The 12,088-nt window shown below is 39.5% G+C and overlaps 1 protein-coding gene across 7 annotated transcripts in view; it reads right to left on the bottom strand.

Annotated features, from left to right (window-relative positions):
- znf438 (zinc finger protein 438) overlaps positions 1–12,088 on the bottom strand; it is a 210,621-nt gene that overhangs the window by 98,080 nt on the left and 100,453 nt on the right. The gene's annotated exons all lie outside the window — the stretch shown is intronic.

The raw sequence follows: 12,088 nt of genomic DNA, 5'->3' as shown, positions 1-12,088 counted from the left end.
AACACAGGCAACTATTTAAAGTATCTTGCACTGTGTCTATGAATATCAACTTTTGTCTTGCACTCCTTTATTCTCGTGTATGGCTACATTGCCAAAAAAAAGTGAGCCACATATAAGAATGCATATTTCACTTTATCCAATCTGCACATTATATTACTGCATTCTGAGGAACAAGTTTCATGGTTATGACTTATATCAGCAGTCGGAAAACATTACTTACAGGAAGATGAATTTAATTTCCAAAATTATTGCATGCAAGCTATAGAACTAATAAAGTAGATAACTAAAAACTAAGAGTCATAACCTCAAAAGTGTAAAGGTGAAACTATTTTCTTCTGGCGACTGTCAGAATTATTCATCATCTTGTTGAAATAATGAGGAAAAGGATGTAAGTGATAATATTTATCCAAGGAAACAGACTAGATGCACTTAAAGCTTTTAGTAGCAAGAAGAAATACATTGCCACTCACTGTTTACTCCAGGGAATCAATTCCCTTTTTATGACTATGTAGAGGACAAACTATTCAGACAGAAAGGAAGAGCTTGGGCATATTTTCACAACTTTAAATCAAATGAAACTTTCTGGGGGCTTACTCTACATGTAGTAACTACATTATAAAAGTTAGTGTTATTTGCATGTTGTAGCCTCAGCCATAAAACTGATAGCACTTCTTAAACAGCTTTGTACATTGAGCATCCTGCCACAGGAAGAACATGAAAACAATTTTTGTATCAAGCTGTAAAATCATCCACCTGATGGGCAATCATTTTGCAGACAAATCTGAGATGTAAAAACTATTTGAAGTACTTGCATGAAAGTCAAGCATCCAAAGAAAGAGAGATTAGCAAAATAAGAATCAGAATAAAATGAAGGGCCTTGGACATGAAACATTAACTTCGTTTCTCTTTCAAGAGATGCTACCTAACCAGCTGAATGTTTCCAGTATTTTCTGGTTTTGTTTCAAATTTCCAGATTTTCATTATTAAGTAATAACTTGCAAATAGGCATAACATGGGGAAGACTAGACCCAAAGTAGGTACCTTCTTCATAGAACAGAACACTACAGCACAGTACAGGCCCTTCGGCCCACAACGTTGTGCCAACATTTTATCCTGCTCTAAGATCTATCTAACCCTTCCCTCCCACATAGCCCCTATTTTTCTATCATTCACGTGTCTAAGAGTTTCTTAAATGTCCCAAATGTATCTGCCCCCACAACCTCTGCCGGCAGTGCGTTCCACACACCCACCACTCTGTGTAAAAAAACTTACCCCTGACATCCCCCTTATACCTTCCTCCAATCACCTTAAAATTATGTCCCCTGGTGTTAGCCATTGTTGCCCTGGGAAAAAGTCTCTGCCTGTCCACTCGATCTATGCCTCTTATCATCAAGTCACCTCTCATCTTCTCTCCAAAGAGAAAAGCCTAGCTCGCTCAACCTATCCTCGTAAGACATTCACTTGGTTTCTTTCACGTAATGTGCAGCAAGAAACAAAACTTTTTCCACATCTTGCATTTTTCTATTTTTAATCAATTTCTACCATTTTGTCTCTCATTTTATTTCATTATCTTTTGCTCTCCATTCACTTTTTTGTTTTAACTTTTTAAATGCATAAACATTATTTGTTTTCCAGTTTTCTTTTCTTTCCAATGATCTAAATACAAAGATCTAGGCAAACACTCCAGCATATTAATACACAGGTGTTACACTGTCCACAGCCCCTCATTCAAAGGAGGCATCAAACTAAAACTCTCAGGTGGAGGTAATAGATCCCTTTGCACATTTTTGAATAACAGGAGGTTAACCTCAGTGTCCTGACCAAAATTTATTCCTCAATCAATATCAGTAAACAAATTATCTGGTCAATATCATATTGTTTCTAGTTAAAATTTTGCTGTTGGTAAATTGGCTGCTGCGTGTTCTATATTACAACATTTATTATGCTTCAAAAAGTACTCCAGTAAAGCACCTTGGGAAGATTTGAGGCTGTAAAAAAGTTTATACACATTTGCACTTATTTTTTCCTCTTTCCAAGCCACCACTCCAACTGATGATATGTTATCTTAGATATCACTCAAATTAATTTTCAGAGAGTATAAAACAAATCTACACCAACAATTATATTTAACATTGGTTACGAAATTTAGTATAATCAGTGCTTTAGTTAACATCAAACTTAATTGAAGCAGTTTATTGATAAACTGAGAGCAGCAGCTGATTTTTGAGGCAACAAAACTTACATTTATAACTCATTCTAATAATAACACAATGTCCAATACACATTTCCAATAATGTCACTGATGACTCATTCATTCTTTGAAAAAATAAAACAAGTGAACTTGGCACCTCGAAATAAAGCAATATTCTGAAACATTCTCCTGCCTGTAACCAAGATTCAGGAAAAAAAAACTGATGTAATATCCTTGAACTTGCTGTTTATCTGATACCAAAAATGAAACAACATTCTGAACTAGAATGTGGAATAAAACTTGGCTTTGCTCTATTTGTACAACAAAATGTTAATAAAAATGTATTCACAAAATCCCATTTTAAGGTTACTTTATCACCTTCATCTAGGATATTTTCGGCAGTCTATTAGCAAAATGAAATAGATTTAGAACATGTCGCCACTGATCACAATCAGGATTCAGTCAAGGTTAGCGTGTAATCCTCAGGGCATTGTTCACCATTTCTGGTCTATGGGTGGGAACTTCCTATGGCAGCAGCTGTAACCTTGTCATCAAAACACAAATGTTCACAAAAACATCTGGCACTTAATTTATGTTCAGGATAATGATACTAATATTAGCTTAACACATTAAAAATGGCATAACAATATACTTTCTATACCAGGAGTTCACTTGATTTAATTTCTGCTGATTTGCATTGCAATCAGTGCACCTGTTTCAGAAATTGTGAAAGCTGTAATACTATGAACAGTTTACTATGAACAGTTTACCCCAGTTTTGCACCCATCCAAGCATGAAACAAAAAATGAATTTGCAGTCTGAAGTTGTGATGATTTATTGCCTGTTTTTTTTAAATGACCGGTTCACTAAAATTATGCTCTTTCCAGCTCTTTCTTTATAATCGAGCAACCCAAAAGATTGTAAGATTCCAACCTCCACTTCTTTCAATTTTTAATTCATCCCTCAGGATTAAGGACAGCTTGCTTCCTTTCCAGTTTTGCAAGCTTTGTGTTGGCAAATGAGGCCATTATGGAAATCACAGACTCATCCACAGGTGGGACTGGAAGTTTCTGAGAGTGGCCAGGTGGTTAGTTTGTGAGATGATGTGCTCTTTCCACCATTTATAAAAGGACTTCTGTGTGCTCCCAAAGCATGGACATGAAGCTCTCAATACTACCCCAAACGACCCTTCTCCACTTTTGAGTAGTTATATTGCAGAGATTCCCACAAGTCAGTGTCACATTTCTTCAAAAGAGACTGAACACATCCTTGAATCTTTTACTCTTTCAACTTGATAACCTCTTACAACACAGAGCTCATCTTCATCAGGAGGTGACTCCTGAGATGCAAAGTGGTCCACATTTTCCAGGGTAACGCCACAAACTTTTATTCTGGTGCAGCAGGAACAGGTTGGCGGAGGATCTTTGGTTAGCTGATGTTGAGTGTAAGATCCATCTTGCCGTGTCTGTTTTGGGAATCTGGTGGTCTGACATGTAAATGTTTTGGCCTGCCCAACGTAACTGACTGAATGCTGGGGATGTTGGCCTGGAAGAGGACACGGACATTAGTTCCCTTATCCATCCAGTGAATTTGGAAGATCTTTTGGAGGCAGTGTTGGTAGTGTTTTTCCAGTGCCTTGAGGTGCTTGCTGTTGGTAATCCAGATCTCAGAAGCACAAAGGAATGCAAGGATTACTGCTGTCCATGAGTATACAATGAGTTTTGTGCCAGGCCCAAGGTCCTGATCCTCAAATATCTTTTTCCAAAAGGCTGTGATGGCAAATTGGCAAGGTGAAGTCTAATTTCATCATCGAAGATAGAGGAAGAGACCGGTGCTTTCCAGTGTCTCAGCACAAAGTTTTATTGCTGAAAGCCAGTTTGGTGCAGCAGGGCAGGGTGATAGAGGACTTTGTCTTGCAGATGTTGATCTTCAGGTCCATCCTCTCGTATGCTTCAATGAGTCCAAGCATTTTTAACTTTTCTTTACCTCTCTCTCAATTTTCCCTCTTCATTTCTCCTCCTGTGCCTGAACTAACACTCCAATTTACACTTCCTTTTGAATGCTTACGTTGTTAATTTAATAATCCTTTAAATTGATTGGGTGGGGAAATGCACAGTTGGTTTTCCTGCTCAGTCAGGTCCCAGGTGCGTTGTCTCTCTTGCAGTACTGATTTCAGTTCAGACTTTCAGAACATGGTATGTAAAATCTGAATATTCAATGGCAACTCTAACACCAGATGCTGTGTGATATCTTGGTAGAGCAAGACTTGCACAACATTTCCAGAGTGACATTATGTATCATTGAAAAACATTTATAGCACTAAATACTTCGTGTTTTTTCATTGCCTGCAGTATATATGAACCTTTTAAAATCTTTTTCTAGATTTGTACTAGATTTTGCTTTTATTCCTGTATTACTGAAAAACAAAATTATATACACATGGTTCAAAAGCATGGTCTATTTTATAATTTGCATATTCACAAGCATGAGCAGAGTATACTGGGAACAAGGACAGTGGCTCAGACTTAGCATTGAGAATGCCTGTGTAACTATTGGAATTTGCAGATATTCTGATGTAAATGACTAGTGTCAGCTAAAATTCACGAGTTTCTATCTTGCTTCTTCCACGGATTACACTGCAACAACAACTCAAACAATAGCCTCCATACTAAAATTCATCAAAAGGCAAAAGAAGTCATGAACTCTTGTTGACCAATAAACTCATACTAAAAAGTTAGTGCAAATGTACTCTCATACAAGTACATATTTTGTGGTGCGATGTCTTAATTAGCACCAAAATCTCTGGCAAAAAAACGTATGGATTCACATTTCTTCAAAATGTAATTATTGTTGCAGACTTTAAGATTAAAATAACTTTTTCAATGCTCCTTTATTTCTCTCTTTATCGGATCTTTCTTTCCCATTATTTTGACTATTGTATACGATTTTACAGTGTATTTAGAGCTAACTCATAGTTGGTGATTTTGACCATCTCAGACAGGATTCTTGATCCTGACTGCTTTAAGACCATGATGCTCTTTCTCTCTTCACAAAGACCACAGATTCCCCACAGAGGGCACTGCACTGAATCTGATGCCCACTGATGTAAACTACTGCTCTAAAGTCTACAAAAATAAATCTGCAGGCAACTGTCAATGCAATCAATGTCAAATACTGTACCTTTACCAATGACTGAAAAATCTGGGCTTTTTAAATACAGAGTGCTTGTTCTAAATCTTTCACCTTACAGAAATTGATAGCTCTCTCTCTACCTTCTCATAACTAATCCAGTTGGTCTTTCTTTCTGCAATTCCTCCACCTATGACCCAGGTTCATCCCATCAATTAACTGAACTGCCTTGAAGCTTCTACTCATTCATACCGACTCTGGCTGTGAAGAAACTTCACCAAAGTGTTGGAGGGACATAATTTCAGTTTCATCCCCTCCTCAGTTAGCGTCTTCCCCCTCTCCAATCTGATGCTTTCCATATCTTTACAAGTGCAGAGAACTGTTGTAATCCACTTAGGCCACTGGGCTACAGCAATTTGACATCTGCTGCAATGAAGAGAAACAATGGAATTGATTGAAAGGTAAGTGAGAAAGTGGGGAGAAATACCTGAAAAGAAAGTAGTGCTCCCCACTCCCATATTTCCAAGATAAGTATTCTTATCATTGGGACTTCTTCATTTTGTTGTCACTCCACCACAAGGTTTCAAACACGGCAAGGTACTGGACAGTAATTATTTTGGTATTCAGGCCCATCTATGAATCTCTTTGGGAAGTAACAAAGAACAAAGTCAATGTCTTTCTGCCAGGGTAGGAAGGTCAAATACTAGAAGGCATAGGTTTAAGGTGGGGGGGGGGGGGGGGGGGGGGGATTTAAAGGAGACTTGTGAGGCAAGTTTTTTTTCTATACAAACACAGAGAGCGGTAGGTACTTGGAACATGCTGCCAGTGGAGGTGGTAGAAACAGATGTGATAGCGATGTTTAAGAGGCACTTACACAGGCCTCTTCCAACAGATGTGGAAAAGAGGGATATTGACCACGTGTAGGCGGATGGGATTAGTTAGATTGGCATAATGGTCAGTGCAGACATAGTGGGCCAAAGAGCTTGTTCCTGCACTATACTGTTCTATGGATGTAACATTGGGGTTTGCTCCTATGAGGAAAAGTATGACTGGCATACAGGATCAGCCACAATCTCAATGCATGGCCAAGGAGGCTCTAGAGCTGCATGCATACTCCTAATTCTATTACCAACATTTGCTGGATTGTCCTTGCAGTGCACTAAACTCTCAGATGAGGAGATAAATCAATTCACACAAACTTCAGGAGTTCAGAAGGATGAGGGGGGATCTCAATGGAACCTACCAGATACTGAAAGGCCTGGATAGTGTGGATGGGGAGAGGATGTTTACATTAGTAGGAGAGTCTAGGACCCGAGGGCACAGCCTCAGAATAAAGGGAAGTCCCTTTAAAACTGAGATGAGGAGGAATTTCTTCAGCCAGAGAGTGGTGAATGTCTGGAATTCATTGCCACAGAGGGCTGCAGAGGTAAGACATTGGGTGTATTTACAGCTGAGATTGATAGGTTCTTGACTGGCAAGGGAATTAGGGGTTACCGAGAGAAGTCGAGACAATGGGGTTGAAAAAAAAATCAGCCATGATTGAATAGTGGAGGAGACTAGATGGGGCTGATGGCCTGATTCTTCTCCTATACCTTATGGTCTTATAGACCCCCTTCGCTGCATACATTTCCAGGAATTATATTCCTTCATCTTTTGGCCTCTCCGAACACCTACAGGAAGCTGATCTACAATAACACCCTAGATTAAACCTTAAATCAAGGATGACATGTGCAGTCCATCAATTCTCTAGCATTGTTCCTTTATATACAAGGATGTTGTTTTTTTTTTCCTTGTGGTAATCATTCAATGAATGTTTAGGATGATAAATGGGGTGCAAATCAAGCAGGTTGCTTTGTCCTGGATATTGTGAATTTTCTTGAGTGTTGTTGGAGCTGCCTCTTTCAAGCAAATGCCAAGTATTTCAAAATGCTCCTGACTCGTGCCCTGTAGATTATGGAAAGGATCTGGGTTGTCAGGAGGTCCTCTGATAGTTGCAATATTTAAATTCTGGATCTACTTGGTTTTCTGGCCAATGGTGACCCCAGCAATTTCATGTTAGTGGACTTGGTGATGGTAATGCCATTGAATACTAAGGATATTGTTATTTCAGTTGGAAATGAAAGCATTGTTAGTTGCCACTTATCAACACACCTTGTCAAGAGCTGTCTGAGGGGCAGTAATTAGCTGCATTAGTTTTGTTTTTTTTGTGTGGTTGGATATACCCTAGGTAGTTTTCTACCTTATCAAGTGGATGCCAGCTTGTAATTGTAACTAGCTCTGGAACACCATTTTTCACTACTACAGCTGGGTCCATAGTCTTTGCAATATCCAGCCCTTTTTTGTTAATATTATGTGCAATGAATTGTTTTCGCTGAAGGTTGGCTTCTGTTATGATGAAGATCTCAGGAAACCAAAGTGGATCAGTGCTTGGATCTTCTGGCTAAGCAATCACACGTTGGGTTCTGACATCACTGAGGATGGAGATGATTGGTGTGGCCTCCTCTCTCTAGCTGTTGAACTGTCTAATATCATTACCAACCAGTTTATCAAATGACACAAGTTTATTGCTCTCTACATTTCCCTTCCACTATTTGAAATTATGGGGTATACCTCTATAAGAGTTGAATGACTGCTTTTCATCTTCCAACTCGTTCTGTACAGATTGTGTCTCTAGCTATTGAGATGATGTTTGAAAAATTAAATCATTGATCAGACTCGAGTGTAAATGGCATTAAAATCAGCCATGCAAAAACAAGTTAATTAAAAATCCAAATCCTGTATTCCATTCCTAAGTCATGGATGACTGCAAAGAACCCAACTGCAATGTTGTAAACTTTATTTGGCTATATATTTAAAAATGTCAATCATATTGACTTGCGAGGAAAAGCACAGTGAAAATACAAGGTTATTGAATAAATAATTACTTAAAAGGTAAAACTCAAACCTCACCTTAGTTTTTCATACAAGGTTAGCTACAAACACATGCCATTTTATCACAGCTACAAAATCATAACTCATTTAACCTTCATATTCCTGTACCTTTCTACATTGTCAAACCAGAATATTCCTGTTTAAACAATATCACAATATTGTTTTATTTTCTTCTGCACCGATAGGCTAAAGCAGTGGGTAAGCACCTAGCCCTATGAAAATGGGAGTTTGGTAGACTACTGTCCTGACTTGGAAGTCAAAGGGTGGAGGGTTGTTTTTCAATTTGGAGGCCTGTGACCAGTGGTGTGCTGCAGTGATCAGTGTTGGGCCCCCTGTTGTTTGTCATACATATTAACAATTTGGATGAGAATGTAGTTAGCATGATTAGTAAGTTTGCGGAAGACACCAAAATTGGTGGTGTGGTAGATAGTGAAGAAGGTTGCCTAAGGTTAGAGAAGGATCTAGATCAACTTAGAAAGTTGGCAAAGGAATGGGAAGTGGACTTTAACTCAGACAAGTGCAGAGTGATGCATATTGGTAAGTTAAACTAGGGCAGGACATGTACAGTAAATGACAAGGCCCTTCGAGTGTTGTAGAACAGAGAAACCTAAGGATACAAATACATAGTTCCCTGAAAGTGGGGATACAGATAGACAAGGTGGAAAAGGTGTATGTCAGATTTGCCTTCATCAGTCAGAACATTGAGTACCAGAGTTGGAATGTCACGTACAAGATGTTGGTGAGACCACACCTGGCATACTGTGCGCAGTTCTGATCGCTATACTATAGGAAGGATGTGACTAAGCTAAAGAGAGTGCATAAAAGATTCACCAGGACAGGAGGGCTTGAGTTATAAGGAAAAACTGGATAGGCTGGGATTGTTTTCCCTTGAGTGAAGGAGGCTGAATGGTGACCTCATATAGGTTTATAAAATCATGAGGGGAATAGATAAGGTGAATGCTCACAGTCTTTTCCCCCAGAGTGTGAGATTCTAAAACTAGAGGACATATGTTTACAATGACAGGGGCCAGCTTTAAAGGTGACCTGAGAGACAGGTGTTTCAAGCAGAGGGCAGTGGGTATATGGAACGAGCTGCCAGAGGAAGTGGTAGAAGCAGGTACAATAACAATGTGTAAATGACACTTGGACAGATTAATGGAAAGGAAAGGTATAGAGGGATATGGGCCTAATGTAGGCAAATGGGACTAGCTCAGGAAGGCACCTTGGTTGGCATGGATGAGTTGTGCTGAAGGGCCTGTTTCCATGCTGTATAACTCTATGACTCTATCACCACTTATGTTCCTTTTTACTCTATATCCCATGATACCCTGACCTAACAAAAATCTACCCATCTCAGTTTTTAACATTTCAACTGACTTAAAATTCTCAACCTTTTGAGATTTACACAACCGCCTGCGTGGATTCTCCCTGATTACATTCTTAGCTGGAATTTTAGACTACACTCTCGGTTTCAAATTTCCAGAGGAAACAGCTGCTATACATCTATCCATATTTTAAGCAGAATTCTGAGGCACCTCAATTAAATTGCCCCTCAAAGCAGTACTTTGGATGGGGTCTGATCAAGGCTCTATATAGCCGAAACTTCACCTTTGAATTCCTTGAGATAAAGGCCAATAGTTCCGCATGTCAATTTTTAAATTACGTTTCATCATTCCTGGTGAGCCATGCCCCACAAGAAAACATTGGGACAATGTGTCTCTGGATTTCCCTCCTCCCTCGATCATATACAGGTCATCCCCAGGTTACGAATGCCTGACATATGGACACCCCATACATACAAATGAGTTTCTGGGAGAACAGTGGGAGGGATGGGGATAGATTTCCCGGCTTCTGCGGGGCCGCAAGCACCTTCTGCCAGGTGTGAATTGGGCATTTCCATGTGCCTTCTCTCTCCAACCAGCCCCCACCCCACCTCCCCGAACTGCAACAATTGGGGGCTGGGTCCAGCAGAGCAGAGCTGGGAGCACTGAGCAGACTCACTTGCTCACTGAATCAGTGAGGCCGGCTGGTAGCCACTCTCCCGCACCTGCTCGCTCTCCCGCCACAGCTGTTTCAGTGATCCTCTTCCACACACTGCTTTTGTTCATTTCCGACTTACGAACAGTTCGGGTCACAAACGGTTCTCAAAGAATGGAAGCCTGTCGTAACTGGGGCCTGCCTGTATGCATCAAACACCTCTCCAACACACTTCCTGAATGCAATGATCTATTCCTTTGGGACTCTAAACAGGGCTTTCGGCCATCCACTATTCAAAGCCCATCAACCTCCACTTAATTCTTATCTCACTCAGTCCGAGTCTGATCTGAGCAGTCAGGTCTGAGGAGGCCCAGGGATTATAATTGGCAGGGCCCCATTGCAAGTCAGGGTGAGTCTACTACTCATCCTACTGGCTCTCACCCAAACTTAAAACCAGGACTCGTGTTCCTACCATATTTAATATAAAAACTTCTGAATTAATCTGAATTTTTCATCTCACAGTGCATCTTTGCAAAACACAAACCATTTATTTTTAGCTCTGAGTAAACAGAGAATGAACTTTTCAGATTAATATGATCCAAGTAATTGAAAACTGCTCACAGATCTCACAACTATTTACAAGGTTATTTCAATAGGCAAATGTTTACATGGAAGTGAACAGAATTCAGATTAACCACTTACATATGCACAGCATGCAAGGCAATCCAGACAGTTATGCCAAACACAGGCATATGTCATCGAGTTTTTTGCAACAGTTGTTACTAAGCTCCCATTTCTCCAGTTTCTGAATTTTCTCAATTGGTTTGGCAGTCCCAAAATCTGTTCAGACACATGCACAATACAGCTGTCACAAAAATACGTCCTGTGCAAACGAGCAGCACATACAGGAGAAAAGATTAGCTACTTTGAGTTATCAGTTTACTTAGTAGAATTCTGAATCACACAAGGAGAAATGTAAACAGAAAAAAAGCAGCTGCTACGCCAAAGTAACAGTTTTCAGAGTGTGAATGAACTGATTTAATTTGCATCTTTCTACAAAAGGGTCAGATTTGCATTCTTTCTCAAATGGACTGAATTTAAAGTGAAAAGCTCAGTGAATGGTGTACTGCTGCGTATTTAATGAAGACTAAAGTTCTTGTAATCTACTGCTTGGGACACTGATGTAATTAACATTCAATCTGCAGGCTGCAATTTATAAGGATCTATTTCCTTCACCTCTCTCTTGCTGTTTCAGCAATTTCTACAGGAAATAGTGCAGTAACCCAAGTAATGTCCGTGCATACTTTCAGGGAATGGAGACTCCATCAAACAAAAAAATGAATGAACAAAAAACAAGCAAGGTTATCAATGCAGGAAACCAGCCAAGGATTAAAATCTAGTCCATCTCCCATCAACTTCAAACACCTACATTGATTTGTTGCAAATTTTATCATATTCCAGATATCACAAGATAAAGTGATGACTTCTATTTACTAGTGCATAATTTTCCAAATGGAGACCTTAACATTGACTCCAGACACCACCAAAATCTTAAAAGAGTATCAAGTCAATCGTGAGCAAGGAACCTTCCTCCTGATTATCACATATTGTCCTTACTCAGCTGATTAATCACTGCTTCTTTATGCTGAACAACACTTGGCAGAAGCAATGAATGCAGCAAGGGCAAAGAATTTAATGCACTTCAATGTCTCAACTATCCTCAGCTGCTTAATCAATGACCCTCCAAATTTCACTAAATCAGAAGTGGAAATGTTGACTGATAATTGCAGTGTTCAATTTCATTCAAAACTCCTCAGCAAATAAACAGATCATGTTTGCATATAGCGTGAACTAAACAAA

Source organism: Pristis pectinata, chromosome 5, assembly GCF_009764475.1.
Source record: "Pristis pectinata isolate sPriPec2 chromosome 5, sPriPec2.1.pri, whole genome shotgun sequence".
NCBI lineage: Eukaryota > Metazoa > Chordata > Chondrichthyes > Rhinopristiformes > Pristidae > Pristis > Pristis pectinata.
Note: the sequence above shows the minus strand (reverse complement) of the source record. Positions and strands in the feature narration are given on the sequence as shown.